At 38.0% G+C, this 15,740-nt stretch overlaps 1 long non-coding RNA gene across 3 annotated transcripts in view; it reads right to left on the reverse strand.

Annotated features, from left to right (window-relative positions):
- LOC121706543 overlaps positions 1 to 15,740 on the reverse strand; it is a 140,622-nt gene that overhangs the window by 87,397 nt on the left and 37,485 nt on the right. For all 3 annotated transcript variants that reach the window (XR_006031064.1, XR_006031063.1, XR_006031065.1), the window contains 2 exons: positions 685 to 787; positions 173 to 215 (listed from right to left, as the gene is read on the reverse strand). This is a non-coding gene — a long non-coding RNA (uncharacterized LOC121706543). The remainder of the gene's footprint in view (positions 1 to 172; positions 216 to 684; positions 788 to 15,740) is intronic.

A 15,740-nucleotide genomic window follows, 5' to 3' on the forward strand; every position in this document is an offset into this window, starting at 1 on the left:
CATACGTTCACATTCGGTATCATGTTTCAACACACTTTAGGTCAAAATCACACCGGAATTCTCCTTTAACTAAGGTGCTGAGTGGATTCTAATTTTTAAAACTTAATATTTAATACTACATGATAACATATAATTAAAGCCATTTAACACAATCACTATATATGTAAATTACCTGTGTTATCCAGTCCTTCCTTATGAGGTCTCTTGGTCTATACCTGTCAATCAACACCATTACAAATAGAAGAAACAAATAGTTACAATGTATGTCAGACACTTGTCTTGATGTATGCAAGGAAAGCACATTATGATGAGTGTTGATTTGAAGTTTCTTTTTTTCTAGACTTTGTGTTATGAATATTCATACAACATAAGTTCATACATTATCGTATCTATCGTATGTATTATCATATCTGTAGAAACAATGGTATTGGCAAGCAGTAATAATATTGTATTTACTGGAACATAATCATTCCATTGCCATCATTCCTGAAAAAAAAAAAAAAAAAAACAGATTTATTTGCCCTTTTGTAGCTATTTGTCCTTTTGTAGCTGTGTAGCCTTTACTGACAGGACAGTGGAGAAGACTTACGTTATACCACCAATACTTTTGTCTGTTTTTTCCCCCACTACCAAGTAGATAAATATCTATCATTGACATCGCAGGAGGAGCAGGCCAACACTCACCTGTCCAGGTACAGGAAGGTGCAGCATGAGCTTGAGGAGGCTCAGAAATGTGCTGACATCGCTGAGTCCCGGGTCAACAGGCTGAGGGCCAAGAGCCGTGAAGCTGGCAAGGTAACAGAGAATTTGATATCATATGGGATTGGGATTGATAGGACCTGCAAACATCTGCTGCACTTCCAAATTAGTTCAGATATTAATACTGCTTTAATCTTACTTTTGATAGTGAATTATAAATTATTGAAAGTACTGTAAATCTCCTTACACATCACACATGGCAATATACAACAAAAACATTAACCAATAAAAGCGACTTGCAATTAATATGCAATGCGTCCCGGTATATGTTATTTCAGGAAAAGGATGAGAAATGAAGAGTCACCTCCCAACATCGTCTTATATTTAAATTTCCATATGTAGAACTCGGATTTGAGTTTTGAGCATATCATTGTGCCCTATTTTGCAACCTGGCGCATGGCGTATAGCTGGTTATTTTCCTGGCACAAAGTTAAATTAGTATTTTACATGTTTCTTATATTAAACAACTCGCCAGGGGGTGTGGCAATTAACAACTTAAGGAGAGGATCTGGCGAGTTGTCTAAAATCGCTATCGTACATGACTACAAATAATAGACCACGCTAGAAAATAGCCACAATATAAGATAGTTGGACACTGATCTGGGGCCGGTTCCCCAAAACGTTCTTATCGCTAAGTAGTTCTTAACCTATTCCTTAACCTCTCTCTTAACGTTATGGCACAATTCCTGACACGTTCGTACGCTAAGTATATCTTCTGTAAATCACACGTTCGTAAGGTTGGTCTGGACCATTCGTAAGCTCTCTCTTAGCATTGTTTGAGCTCTCAAGACACTAGTCGCCGCCACTGTGCAGCAGTCTTTAGAAATCAGTGCAGTACAAGTCAAACTATGGTAGGCCTACAGTATGTTGACAATGTTGTGGCTCAACAATGATTTTATGTTATGGACATTTTAAGACTAATAATAAAATATGTTCCCAATGGATGCAGGCCTATTTCTGAAGTTTACTTTATTTGGTATCAGAACTAATATGGTGGTAATTAGCCTAGGCTATTTAGTAATGTCATTAAAGCGTTCAAATTGGCAATCACTTTTGATAATTAAAAGCTGGCAAAGAATTTGCCTCTTAATGGCTAAGATCTATAAATGGGTAAGCATGGTGGTGTCCAGTAAGCGACCAACTAGGCCTATGGCAGCGATCCAACGTGCCCTTGTATGGAATCAAAAACGCTGTGTAGTCCATGTCGCTCCATAGCTCTTTTTTGTTGCTGTTGCACAAGTTATTCCAAAAGCTGGAAAACGGTGTCACCTTGTGCAAAACTTCAAATTCCTCTGACGAGAAGCTTGGTGCCCATTTTTTACGTTGCTTCCCCGCCATACTGTATCTAAATCTCTCTCTGTTCATTGTAGATAGGTTGCTTTTTATTGAAAACATTAACCAATGGCAATCATTTTTTTAATTTGAACCTTGAATTTCCCCTGGGGATCAATAAAGTATCTATCTATCTAGGCTATCTATCTATCAATACCGCAATAAACAGAAATAACTGCACAAGTGGCACAACGGGATAAGGAGGGTGGATGATTAGCGAGGGATAAGCCTACCCGGTTAGTCTACCCGTCACAACATATCGTGTGAACATATTACTGACAATTTGATAATTTAGTTAATAGTTTATATTTTACTGATAACTTAAACTATGTTAAAATAAATGTTACTGGAATAATTTGAGGAATGTTTCATTTGCATAGAACGTGTTGTATTTCTTAAAGCCGTCATGCACCTTCACGTGAAGTAGAAAATCGATTCCTGAGCAATCGATGCCAACTAATTCAGCACCTTCACTTGGGACAGCGCCTTTGTACTGTCGAACATAAGAGACAGCGTGTTAAGAAGCTTCCTAAGGGGCACTTCGGGGAACACACTTAGGAACATAAACAACTTTGGTAAGATATATCTTTTGAGTCTTCTTACACACTAAGAGTGAATGTTATCGGGGAACCGGCCCCTGTTCAACATTCAGTTATCATAAAAACAATAACAAAAACAATACCAACTGATTACTATTGTGCTTTGGCACCAGATGCAAGTGCAAGATGAAGAACACTGAATATTATCTATGAGGATTTATTGCCATGTGGTAGCCATGGCATAAAACATAACAATTGGCCTAAGAAGATTATATGATTTCCAAATATAAAATTGTGATTAAGATAAGCTTGCACAATGATATTTATTTTAATGTCATCATGTATATCATCTTAATTTTGTGAATAAAAAGGGTACTATGACTTTTAATAGTGACTTCCTCACATAATCATTGAGAATGAGAATGTCCTTTCTTGTACAGAACACAAATTGGGCAATAATTATCTGAAATGGCAGATATTTCAATGAGTGCACCTGTTCTAGGATACAATGATTCCTAGTGAGGAGCCCTATGAAGCTCCCAAAGGAAGCATTGTTTTCAAATAACAATAAAAAAACAATAACTACAATAATAACTTTAAAAAACAAAGATCATGACGCAAAGTGAACACAAAAACACTTGCCTTTGGTACAACGTGGGTGCAAGAAAGAGATTCTCCTTCATTGCTCAGTTCAATCCGTCTTTGAAATACTGAAATACTTTCATACTGCAAAGCAAACTGCTAGTGTGGTCCTTGGAAAACTATATTGAAATCTGCCACATTCCTCAGAGAGTATACGATATCAGAATGTTCCAGAGGGAACTATATTTGTGTTTTGCCCAAGTAAGACCACATACTGTGGGGGAGCAAACCAGCTATCATTAATTAACTGGATTTATTGATCCATGTGTGACCACCCCAACACCTTTGCCAGAAACATAGAGATAGAATTTCAATTCAAGCCAAAAATAAAGTGCAGAATGATACATGTCACAGTAAATGATGTCTATTCTGTACTAAATTATATTTTTAGTAAATGTACCAACCCAAAAGGGCACATGTTACCCCGCTGCTCATCCAGCTACACTGGCTACCTATGGCGGCCCGCATCAAATTCAAGGCTCTAACGCTTGCCTACAAAGTAGTCTCCGGTTCTGCTCCCACCTACTTGAATGCCCTCATACAGACATACGCTACCTCCAGACCGCTGCGCTCCTCAGACGTCCTTCTCCATTTTCAAAAAACTCCTGAAGACCCAGCTCTTTAGAGAACATCTCCTCTCATAGCAACACTTACAACAAGTCTTACTGATCCTAGCACTCACCAGCCGTCTTAAACTGACAAGTAACTGTTAAAAACAGCACTCACTGATGCACTTATTCTTACTGTACTCTAATGTTTTTAAATTGTCCTAAAATTGTTGAGAATTGCTCTAAACTTACACTGTTTACCATGTTGTTAGTCGCTTTGGCTAAAAATGCGTCAGCCAAATGTAATGTAATGTAATGTAATTTTTAACATGATTAAAAATGCAGCACTATACGTTCCTATGAACTAGATGTACCGCAGAGTGGTACAAAATATGACCGCCGCCCAGTCCAGCACATTTGTTCCACAAAAATAAATCACGCTGAAAGGCCTATATGATTCTAACTGTCTCACTAAATTGCATGATTAGTTCATAGATTCCACATGTAAAATTGATTTTATACAACCCCACCCCCATCTTGCCTGTTCATAATTCTGAGAAATTCTTGAATTGTGTGCATGTGTGCGTGCACACGTTTATGTTTATGTGTTTATGTGTGTGTGTGTGTGTGTGTGTGTGCGTGCTTGTGTGTTTGTCTGCGTATGTGTGTTTGTGCATGTGCATGCATGTGTACATATGTCTACTGTGTGAGTATGTGTCATACGTATGATTACTGTGAATGTATGTGTGTGCGTGTGTATCTGTTTATGCACATGTGTGCACATGGAATGGGTTAACATGACCCCTGGAGGCAAACATACAGAAAAAATTGGTCATCCTAGGCCCTACGGTTCTCAAGATATTCATAGAAAACTGTCTGCCCTACCCTCCTTTCGGGGGTCCAGTCCAGCGGGGGGGCTACAGATCAAAACGAAAAACGATGGTTCCATGCTATCCATATGGGGTTACATGCCCACTAAGTTTCGTGTACCCCGGTCTTTCAGTGTCCCAGGAATCCTTGTTGGTGTACGGTCACTAAATGTACACATAAATTATTTTATTGTAAGGCCCCCCATGAACGAAAGTTCACAAAACTTGGCATGCATTCGGAAGGTGTCATAATGATCCTACACTTTCAATTTCGTGCAGTTTTGACCATGTCAGCCAGAGATATTGTGATGAAAACACCTAATTTTTTGCTTTTTAATTTTTAACTAGGTGGCGCTATACATGAAATAAGTGGTAATGGGATGGGTTGACATGCCCCCTTAAGACCAACATACAAAAAAAAAGGTGGACATCCTAGGCCCTACGGTTCTCGAGATATTCACAGAAAACTGTCTCCGGCCACCTACAGGCCAGTTGGTGTATAGTAACATAAATTAATTTATTGTGTGGCCCCCCATGAACGGAATTCCACGAAACTTGGCGTGCATTCAGAGGGTGTCATAATGATCCTACACTTCCAATTTCGTGCAGTTTTGACTATGTTAGGTCACAGATACCTGCGATTACAACACCTCATTTTTACTTTTTTGTGTTTAACTAGGTGGCGCTATGCATGAAATGAGTGGTTATGGAATGGGTTGACATGGCCCCTTGAGATCAACATACAAAAAAAATGGTCCTTCTAAACCCTACGGTTCTCGAGATATTCACAGAAAACTGTGCCTGCCCTACCCTCCTTTCGGGGGTCCAGTCCAGCGGGGTAGCTACAGATCAAAACGAAAAACGATGGTTCCATGCTATCCATGTGGGGTTACATGCCCACCAAGTTTCGTGTACCCCGGTCTTTCAGTGTCCCGGGAATCCTTGACGGAAATTTGGACATGCGAAAAAGAAAAAGAAAAAAAAAAATCTGACTAAACCTATATGACCGCCGCTTCGCTGCACACACACACACACACACACACACACACACACAGGGTTTCCCGCAGCACTTTGCAGTCAAGGCGGCCGCCTTGGCAAAACAAGCCTGCGTCTTAACTACGTCGTCAAAAAAAAAAAGAAAACGTGTTACTTTGTCCTGTTTTCTCCCTTTCATTCCAAACCGTGACCAACGTCAATCTCCCTTCTCCACAGAACGCATTAAAAAATAAGAAGAAACGTGTCATGAATCGAAAAATAATCAGATTTTATAATCTTTACATATGTGATATGCCTCCGAATCAGAGCTAGTGAGCGGAGCTGAGCGGTGCAAATATATCGCTCCTCGTTCTCAAGAATCAGTCAAATCGCGAACAGCCACAGCTCCGTTTAATTGTCAGGTGTGATGAAATGCGTTCATATTCCACTTTTTATGTCATAAACGTTGCAGGCCTATGGAAAGGTTTAGTGGTAGGGTTGTCCAATGATCAAGTTGTTGCTTCAATTTGTGTTTTAATTTATGTGACGCACCGATGCTGGGTTCATCCGTTTGTCGCAAGTTAAAAATATTTAGCCGACTGCGTGATTTGTCATTTTCGTTCTTTTAGCAATTAATCCCGACTGATCCCTTTAGTTAACGTTGCCAAGCTTGTTTGTTGTTGCACTATCAGTGTTGCAGTCTTTTAAAATAAATGTTCTGAGTGAAATATATTGCCGTTGCTCTTAGTTCTTTGGGACCGGGGAGCTAAATTTACCTGACGCGAATTTGACCGGAAAAGCGGCCGAGTAAACAGCCACCTGCTCTCAGCACAGTGTTGACTTGCGCGTCTAATCGGACGCACAAGACTGACAATAGACGAGCCTAGGCCCGTCCAGGCCCATCCGTGCCTACGCGTATGCTTTCTGAATTATTTAGCTAACTCCATCCCCATCAACGAACTTGGGCCAAGATCTTTGAAATTTAACGGTCTTGGTTTTATTAGTGGGCTTGCCTCAGACTCGTGGTGTGAGCGGTATGGGAGCGGAACAGAGCGGCCACTCCGGCCTCTAATTTAAAAAGCACTCCGCGCTCAAATTCCATCCATATTACACAAAACTATAAAATGATCTAAACTTCATTCACTCTCGGGTGTATAGATCAGGACAGACTTGTGGAACAGGCTGCAGGTCAACAGTCTGACAGCCTGCATGAAGATAAGCATTAATGGTCCAATAGTAAAACAGTGCAATTACCAAAGGGCCCTTGAAATGATCTTTTTAAAGCCAAGGAGGATGGCTTGTAACAATGCTAGTTGTCAGCTCTGCCATAAGTAGTGACTGATCACATTTGCACATTTTGTTGTTTTGCACTTTCTTTTGCACTTGTTCTATAGTTTGTAATAGTCTTTGTTAAAATTGCACAAATTACACAAATATTTTGAAATATTTGTATACTGTTGTATAGTTTGTTTGGTGTTGTTACTTTGTTCTTTGTTAACTGTTATTTTGAGAAGCTGGTTATTTATTTATAATGTAGTGTTTAATAAATAATTGTTAAATATACAGAGTCTGTAGTGTATCGCACAAACAAGACGCCAACACCCACACCCCCCCACCGACGGCAACCGATACAAGAACACCCCCCCCCCCCCCCCCCTGCTCGGATGGCAACCGATACCAGACCCCCCCCCCCCCCCGGGACCAACGACCTACCACCTTGACTACACACACACACACACACAAATCACAAATGAAACTTGGCAGATATTTCATAAATAATTAATAAAGATGACAAGTTAAAATCTTCCCTTCCCTCATTGGATCTTCATGTATTAATGTAGTAAAATAAACATTTTACATGGATACTGAAATTATTTATGGAGTGTGGAGACAGGCTTGATTGTTGACCTGAGTTTGGAAGCCAGTCACACAACCACATGCTTTGGAGGCCTGTATTTATGGTCTGATCTAAGTGTAAAGCCAGCATCATTCCTGCCCTCCTCTAATCTTGCAGTACATGAAAAAAGATGACAGCTGATATGAAATCCATCCCCTCCAGAAATGGTAATGGTGAGTTTGTGTGGAGAAGATAATTTTGTTGACGGCGGTAGTGTAGTGGTCAAGGACCTGGCGTAGCATGCAGTAGGCATAACAGTTGTCGGTTTGATTCCTGGCTTCCACTGATGTGCCCCTGTACAAGACACTTAACCCTTAAAGGTGTAGGTTTTTGAACATTCTAAGTTCCGCAACAATTGAAGGTTCTAAAATTCTATGTTGAATTCAATGAACCCAGATATTCTTTAGAATGTTCATTTCTCAACATTCGACGGTACTCCTTTAAGGGTTAATCCAGAGTTGCTCTCGGGACATTGGCCCTTGTAATATAAGTGACTCTTTGAATAAAAAGTGTCTGCTAAATTAATACATTTAAATGTAAATTATCATGGAAATGATCCAACTACAACCCTAAAAACCTAATTTAACTCGTAGAAAAAACAGACAGAAAATGTCTAAATTGACAGTGATCTAATTTTTACACATGAAATCAATTACTAAACCAGTTTTTTACCACCTCAAAACAAGACATTATCAAACTTAGAGATCTTATGTCAAAATATGATTAGGAAAAGCTCATTCTCCAGCATGGTTGATTAGTGCACTGGGCTTTTCACAGGGCTTTCTAAAAAGATCATCAAACAACTTCAGGTGATACAAAATGCAGCAGCTACTGTAGAATTCTCATGAAAATTAAAAGAAACTTAAAATCATGAACCCAGAGTGTAGTACTGTACAGTACCTGCCTGGTTGCTCTAGCTGTTGGCTGCAGCAACTCGAGCTGGACATTTTTTGTTTTTGTTTTATTTCGTACTGACTGTACTCTGTGACCTTGAGAAACAGAGCTTTATGTCCCTGCACTGGCTTTCAGCAAGTCACAGAACTGACTTTAAAGCAACTATGCTTATTATAAATCAATAATAAATCCCCCTTCACAGTGTCTGAAACCCCTACAGAATATATTATGGGTTATTCTATGTTAATTCAGATAAAGTTGTTGTTGCACCATCTCAGATTGAGTTCAGCTCTTCTCTATATCGTGAGTGGGTCCCAAAACCAAGGCCTGTAAAATATTTCTGTTCAAATCCTGTCTTCATATTACTTCAGTTTTATAGTCTGTGCCAATATTTGAGCCCTCCACATATAATAGGCTGGAAAATGTTACCCATTAAACAAGGGAAAGTTGTATTTTTCGCTCATTTTGAAAGGATGAAAATGGTATGTAGCTAGTAGGAACCTAAAAATATATGTGGAAGTAGCTCAATGTATGGACATTTTGTATCAATCATCAAAGTTGAACCATAGACAATTACAAAGAGCTTCTCAAGAACAAGATAGAAAATTCCTCAGTAACAAGTATGAAGAAGCAGTAGTATAACAATGTAATTAACTCAGTATAAAGAAATTATTGTTCAACACTGGGACATAGTACGTTAAATGATTATACAATGATCTATTCCCATATAGATCTTAATCAGGATATATCTTAATAGTATCCTGGATCCATGAAATAACTGGCCTTTAAAAATACAAATCTCCCTGCATCTATGGGAATTTAACATACTGTAGGGGTGCCAATACTTTTACATTTATTTATTTATGATACATTATTCATTCACAAAGAAAACCGGTGTCCTTAAAGGTTGGATATTTCCTCTTGTTTTTACTTAAGGCATTAAGATTCATTTCCAAAAGATGATTTTATATTCCACTTTTTAGTCAACTTTAGCATGGGTGCCAACACTTTTGACCATCACTGCATACATACATACACATACATACATACATTTATACTCTACATGTACTCTACTTATCTCTGTAGACATGTCATCTGGAAAACCTGTATTTATTCAACTGTACATTATTCATCTCTATTGTCTACACAACTGCACAGAATACTGTGCTCTACCTGCACTTGGTATTAAATGCTTCTTTGCACTTCTGGTTGGATATCAAATGCATTTTATTGGCTCTGTACCTGTACTCTGCAAAATTACATTAAAGTTGAATCTAATCTAATATGTATCTCATATAACTCTGGTTGAGATGGTGAATAAGCTAATTTCCCAAAATGTTGGTCAGTCAACTTTAACAAACTACAAACTGTGCCAGTGTGTGTGTGTGTGTGTGTGTGTGTGTGTGTGTGTGTCTGTGTCCCACCCCTGTATGCCCAACAAGTGACATTTGGCCTGACAGGTGGAAAAAAAAACCCTGACAAAACCTTCATGGCTGTGCTGTGTTAGGTCTTAATGATCCCTCTGCCCACCCACTGACCAATACCCACATGCCCACGAAACTGCCCAGACTTTTTTTTATTTATAGCAAAACAAGTGCAACAGTATACCAACAGCATGTGAGAGATTCCACACATCTTACTCAAGGTCAATATTAAAAAAAAGGAGCTATCAACACTCTTGCTTACATTAACATTGTATTCACAGAGTTAAGACAGTTTACAAAGCCAAGTTATGCTAAATTATCACATTTTGAGTTTCACAGAATTTGATCATAGTCAATGTGATGCATTTCTGCTTAAATTCTGATCCTCACTGTTTAACTTGACCAGCTTGGATGTATATACATTTTGTTAAGTCTTGCTTAACACCTATCATTTGGAATCAATATAAACTTCAATTTATTTTAAGCCCTGTGAAAATGATGTTCCATTATCAATGCAATTAATGAAAACGAAATAATTCTACTGGAGATCATATGATAATGTCTCTCAGAAGGATACAGCACATGGCCAAATCTAGCATGGCTGTTTTGCTGACCAGCTGCAAGGGTCTCTATACCTGACATCCCAAGGACTGACTGGTATCCAACAAATGTAGGTGAAGTCATTCAAGATATACGTATGGCAAGCCGATTGAGCATTTATTCAGATATCTTGATATCAGGCATAATTGTCATGTACATGCAAGCCATTTCTGTCCACTAGTTAACTAGTGAGCCATTTCTGTGTGAACTAGTTAACTAGTGACAGCCAAAATGCCCACTAGTTAACTAGTAAGGCCCAAATTATCTCTAGTTAACTAGTTCATATGTGTCATATACTAGTTAACTAGTAATGCTTAGCATGTTAACTAGTTAACTAGTGGACATTGAAATGTGCACTAGTTAACTAGTTTAAAGACTTCTATATTTTACTAGTCAACTAGTAAGGTACAAAAATGTTTACTAGCTGACTACTGAATGTCAAATTCCCACTTGTTAACTTCTATGTAATTTGGCCAGCCGCTTGAGCATTTATTCTGATATCTTGATATCAGGCCAACATGCAAGCCATTTGTGTCAACTAGTTAACTAGTGAGCCATGTTTGTGCACACTAGTTAACTAGTGAACACATATTAGCTTCACTAGATAACTAGTGAGAGCCAGAAATGTCCACTAGTTAACTAGTAAAGGCCAAAATGCATACCAGTCAGCTAGTTGAAGGCTTTTGGGTCCCACTAGTTAACTAGTGACAGCCAAAAATTTGAAAATGTACACATGCACATGTTTAGTGAAGGCAAAACTCCTCACTAGTTAACTAGTTGGAGTAGGTCAATGTCACTAGTTAACTAGTGAACCATAAATGGCTTACTAGCTAGCTAGGTGATGGCAGCAGGCTTACTACTTAACTAGTTGATGCATCCTTTGTCCAAACTAGTTAACTAGTGAGGTCATAAATGTATACTAGTAAACTAGTTCAAGCCTAAATTCACACTATTCAGCTAGTGGCGCAGAATTCAAATTAGGAGGCGGAGAACTCTGGAAATTGAGGCTTTCTATTGGCTCCCTATGTTCAAATAGAACATGACAACCAATCACAGCGCAGAATTTCACAAAATCCCACCCACAACATTTGCATGTGGCACACAAGTTAACATGCTGGCCAAAGGAACTTTAACTAGTAAACTAGTGGCTTCAATGTGACACTTACATGTAAACTAGTGAAGGCAGAACTGCTCACTAGTTAACTAGTGAAGACACAAATGCCCACTAGTTAACTAGTGAGGTCTAAAAAGCGTCACTAGTTTAATAGTGTGCACCAAAACATCCACTAGTGAACTAGTGATGGCAATTTCCATTCGACTAGTTAACTAGTGAGGTGCAAAAAGTGTCACTAGTTTACTAGTGTGCTCCAAAACGCCCACTAGTTAACTAGAGAAAAGGCCATTTCAGCCCCACTAGTTAACTAGTGAGATGCCAAAATGGTCACTTGTTAACATGTAAAGGTAAAAATACCCTCTAGTTTACTAGTGAGGGTGTTGTGGGCCTTACTAGTTAACTAGGGCATGTATATTTTGTTCACTAGTTAACTAGTTACACCTAAAAAGAGAAACAAGCTGACTGTTTTTGTCCACTAGTTAAACCTCATCTACCTAGCAAATAATTTTACCATTTAAATTATCCACCTATTTAACTGTCCAGTCATTCAAACTATATTAAACCTCATCTACCTAGCAAATAATTTAACCTTTTAAACTATCCACCTATTTAACTGTTCAGTCATTCCAACTATATTAAACCTCATCTACCTAGTTCAGTCATTCCAACTATATTAAACCTCATCTACCTAGCAAATAATTTAACCATTTAAATTATCCACCTATTTAACTGTCCAGTCATTCAAACTATATTAAACCTCATCAACCTAGCAAATAATTTAACCTTTTAAACTATCCTTCTATTTAACTGTTCAGTCATTCCAACTATATTAAACCTCATCATGTTGGTTGCCAATTAGCACATCATCTGTTTTAACAATATATTTCACACCATATGTTTTGCATTTTCATGCACTGGTAATTCCCTGGAATTGCATTTTCTAGTTCTGCTTATTACAGTGCATGAAAATGCACTGTACTGTTCTTCCTAGGCTTCTTCTTATTCTTCTTCTAACGCAATTAATGCAGCTTCAACCGTTTAACGTAGAAACTTCATTCAAACTATGTTACGTAGGTCTTACTTAGGACATTTGGGCTTTGTATTTTTCATCTTTGTAACTTTTATACTTTTTAGACTATTTATTAAAAACTACTCAAAATTTCCCCATAGACTTAACATTAGGCTGATGACATCACAATGGACTAATTAACTTGATTTGCACCTGTATCAACTTCCAGCTGCTCATCTAGGCCCCATCAAAGAATCAGTTCAACTGATTGCACCTGTATCAACTGCTTTCTGCTGAACTAGGCCAACTCTCTCTGTGTCTCTCCATTCTACAAGGATTTAAGGCAAATTTCATCCAACTTTCTATCCATTAATCCTCTTCAAACCATTCACTCATCCACCCATTAAACTATCCATCAACATCCATTAAACAATCTGCCTATCAACATCCATTCCACTTTCTGTCTATCAACATCCATTACACTATCTACATTTTTTAAACTATATACTCTGTCTCAGGCTTTAAGCATACAAACTGGCTCTGTTAAGACTATATATCCTGTTCAATTGTTTCTTCTGCCCACAACTGTTTGTCATTCCAACTATATTAAACCTCATCTACCTAGCAAATAATTTAACCATTTAAAACTATCCACCTATATAACTGTTCAGTCATTCCAACTACATGTACATTAAACCTCATCTACCTAGCAAATAATTTAACCATTTAAACTATCCACCTATTTAACTGTTCAGTCATTCCAACTACATGTATATTAAACCTCATCTACCTAGCAAATAATTTAACCTTTTAAACTATCCACCTATTTAACTGTTCAGTCATTCCAACTATATTAAACCTCATCGTGTTGGTTGCCAATTAGCACATCGTTTGTTTTAACAATATATTTCACACCATATGTTTTGCATTTTCATGCACTGGTAATTTCCTCGAAATAACATTTTCTAGTTCTTCTTCTTCTAACGCAGTTAATGCAGCTTCAACCATAGACCACATAGAATATTTCCCCATACCACATAGAACCTTCATTCAAACTTTGTTACGTAGGTCTTACTTATGACATCTGGGCTTTGTATTTTTCATCTTTGTAACTTTTATACTTTTTAAAATATGAATTAAAAACTATTAACATTTCCCCATAGACTTAACATTGGCCTCTATGACATCACAGCAATTAGAATCTTATGCCAGGTGGCCAGGCCACCTGCATCAACTATCAGTTTCTCAGGCTTTAAGCATACAGTCTCATTCTCTTAAGACTACACATACTGTACTGTTCAACTGTTTCCTCTGTCCACAACTGTTTCAAAATATAAGTCCTCACTACAATAATTCCCTATTAAATAACCATTTAAACTATCCACCTATTTAACTGTTCAGTCATTCTATATTCAACCTCATCTACCTAGCAAATAATTTAACCATTTAAGTTATCTAAGGTATCCACCTATTTAACTGTTCAGTCATTCTAACTATATTAAACCGCATCTAGGCTACCTAGTTCAGTCAATCCAACTATATTAAACCTCATCTGCCTAGAAAATAATCTAACCTTTTAAACTATCCACCTATTTAACTGTTCAGTCATTCCAACTATATTAAACCTCATCTAGGCTACCTAGTTCAGTCAATCCAACTATATTAAACCTCATCTGCCTAGCAAATAATCTAACCTTATAAACTATCCACCAATTTAACTGTTCAGTCATTTCAACTATATTAAACCTCATCTAGGCTACCTAATTCAGTCAGTCCAACTATATTAAACCTCATCTGCCAAGCAAATAATTTAACCTGAGGCCAATTAGCACATCATCTGTTTTAACAATATATTTCACACTATATGTTTTGCATTTGAATGCACTGGTAATTACCTGGAATTGCGTTTTCTAGTTCTTAGTTTTCTTCTTCTAACGCGTTTAATGCAGCTTCAACCGTTAAACGTAGAAACTTCATTCAAACTTTGTTACGTAGGTCTTACTTAGGACATTTGGGACATTTGGGTTTTAAACTATTATTTAAAAACTATTAAAATTTCCCCATTGACTTAACATTGGCCTTTATGACATCACAGCAATTAGAATCTTCTGCATCAACTGTCAGGGGCCGTTTATACGAGAACGATTGCGAAGGAAGACGACAAAATATTTATCATAAGTGCCTTTCGTTTACACGGCGACCCCGCCATCAGGGCTTGAAGACGCAAAAATCTGAAGACTCCTTCCAGAGTGTAGAGTTTTGAAGACGACCCGGGTTGCGTCTCCGTCTAAACGGCTAAACCAAAGATCCTTGATTACCTCTCTGGCTAAACTGTCAAATTAGAATGTCTGCGTGTGACGTACCGGGGTTCTATCACACCACCACCCAGCGGTCTGGAATGCATATCCAATCGAATATCACATACTCTTGCGTCTTCATATAAACAAAGATTTCCCCCTGAGAATGCTCGTCTAAACGCGAATAAAAAAATGAAGACGAGACGCCACTTCTGCGTCTTCTCTTTTCATCGTCACCATACAAACATAGCCTCAGTTTCTCAGGCTTTAAGCATAACTGTTTCCTCTGTCCACAACTATTTCAAAATAAAAGTCCTCACTACAATAATTCCCTATTAAATAATTTAACCATTTAAACTATCCACCTATTTAACTGTTCAGTCAATCCAACTATATTAAACCTCATCAACCTAGCAAATCATTTAACCATTTAAGGTATCCACCTATTTAACTGTTTAGTGATTCTAACTATATTAAACCTCATATACCTCTCGAATAATTTAACCATTTAAGGTATCCACCTATTTAACTGTTCAGTCATTCCAACTATTAAACCTCATCTACCTAGCAACCAATATAGCAACCACCTCAAGTACCCTAGCAACAGCCTAGCAACCATTTCCACAGTTACAACCAGCAACCAATATAGCAACCAATGAGTTTAACCTAGCAACCAGCATAGCAACCACCACAACTAACCTAGCAACAGCCTAGCAACCGCTTCCACAGTTACAACCTAGCAACCAACATAGCAACGAATGAGTTTAACCTAGCAACCAGCATAGCAACCACCACAACTAACCTAGCAACAGCCTAGCAACCACCTCATGTACCCTAGCAA

The sequence above is a fragment of the Alosa sapidissima genome, chromosome 4, assembly GCF_018492685.1.
Source record: "Alosa sapidissima isolate fAloSap1 chromosome 4, fAloSap1.pri, whole genome shotgun sequence".
NCBI classification, from domain to species: domain Eukaryota; kingdom Metazoa; phylum Chordata; class Actinopteri; order Clupeiformes; family Clupeidae; genus Alosa; species Alosa sapidissima.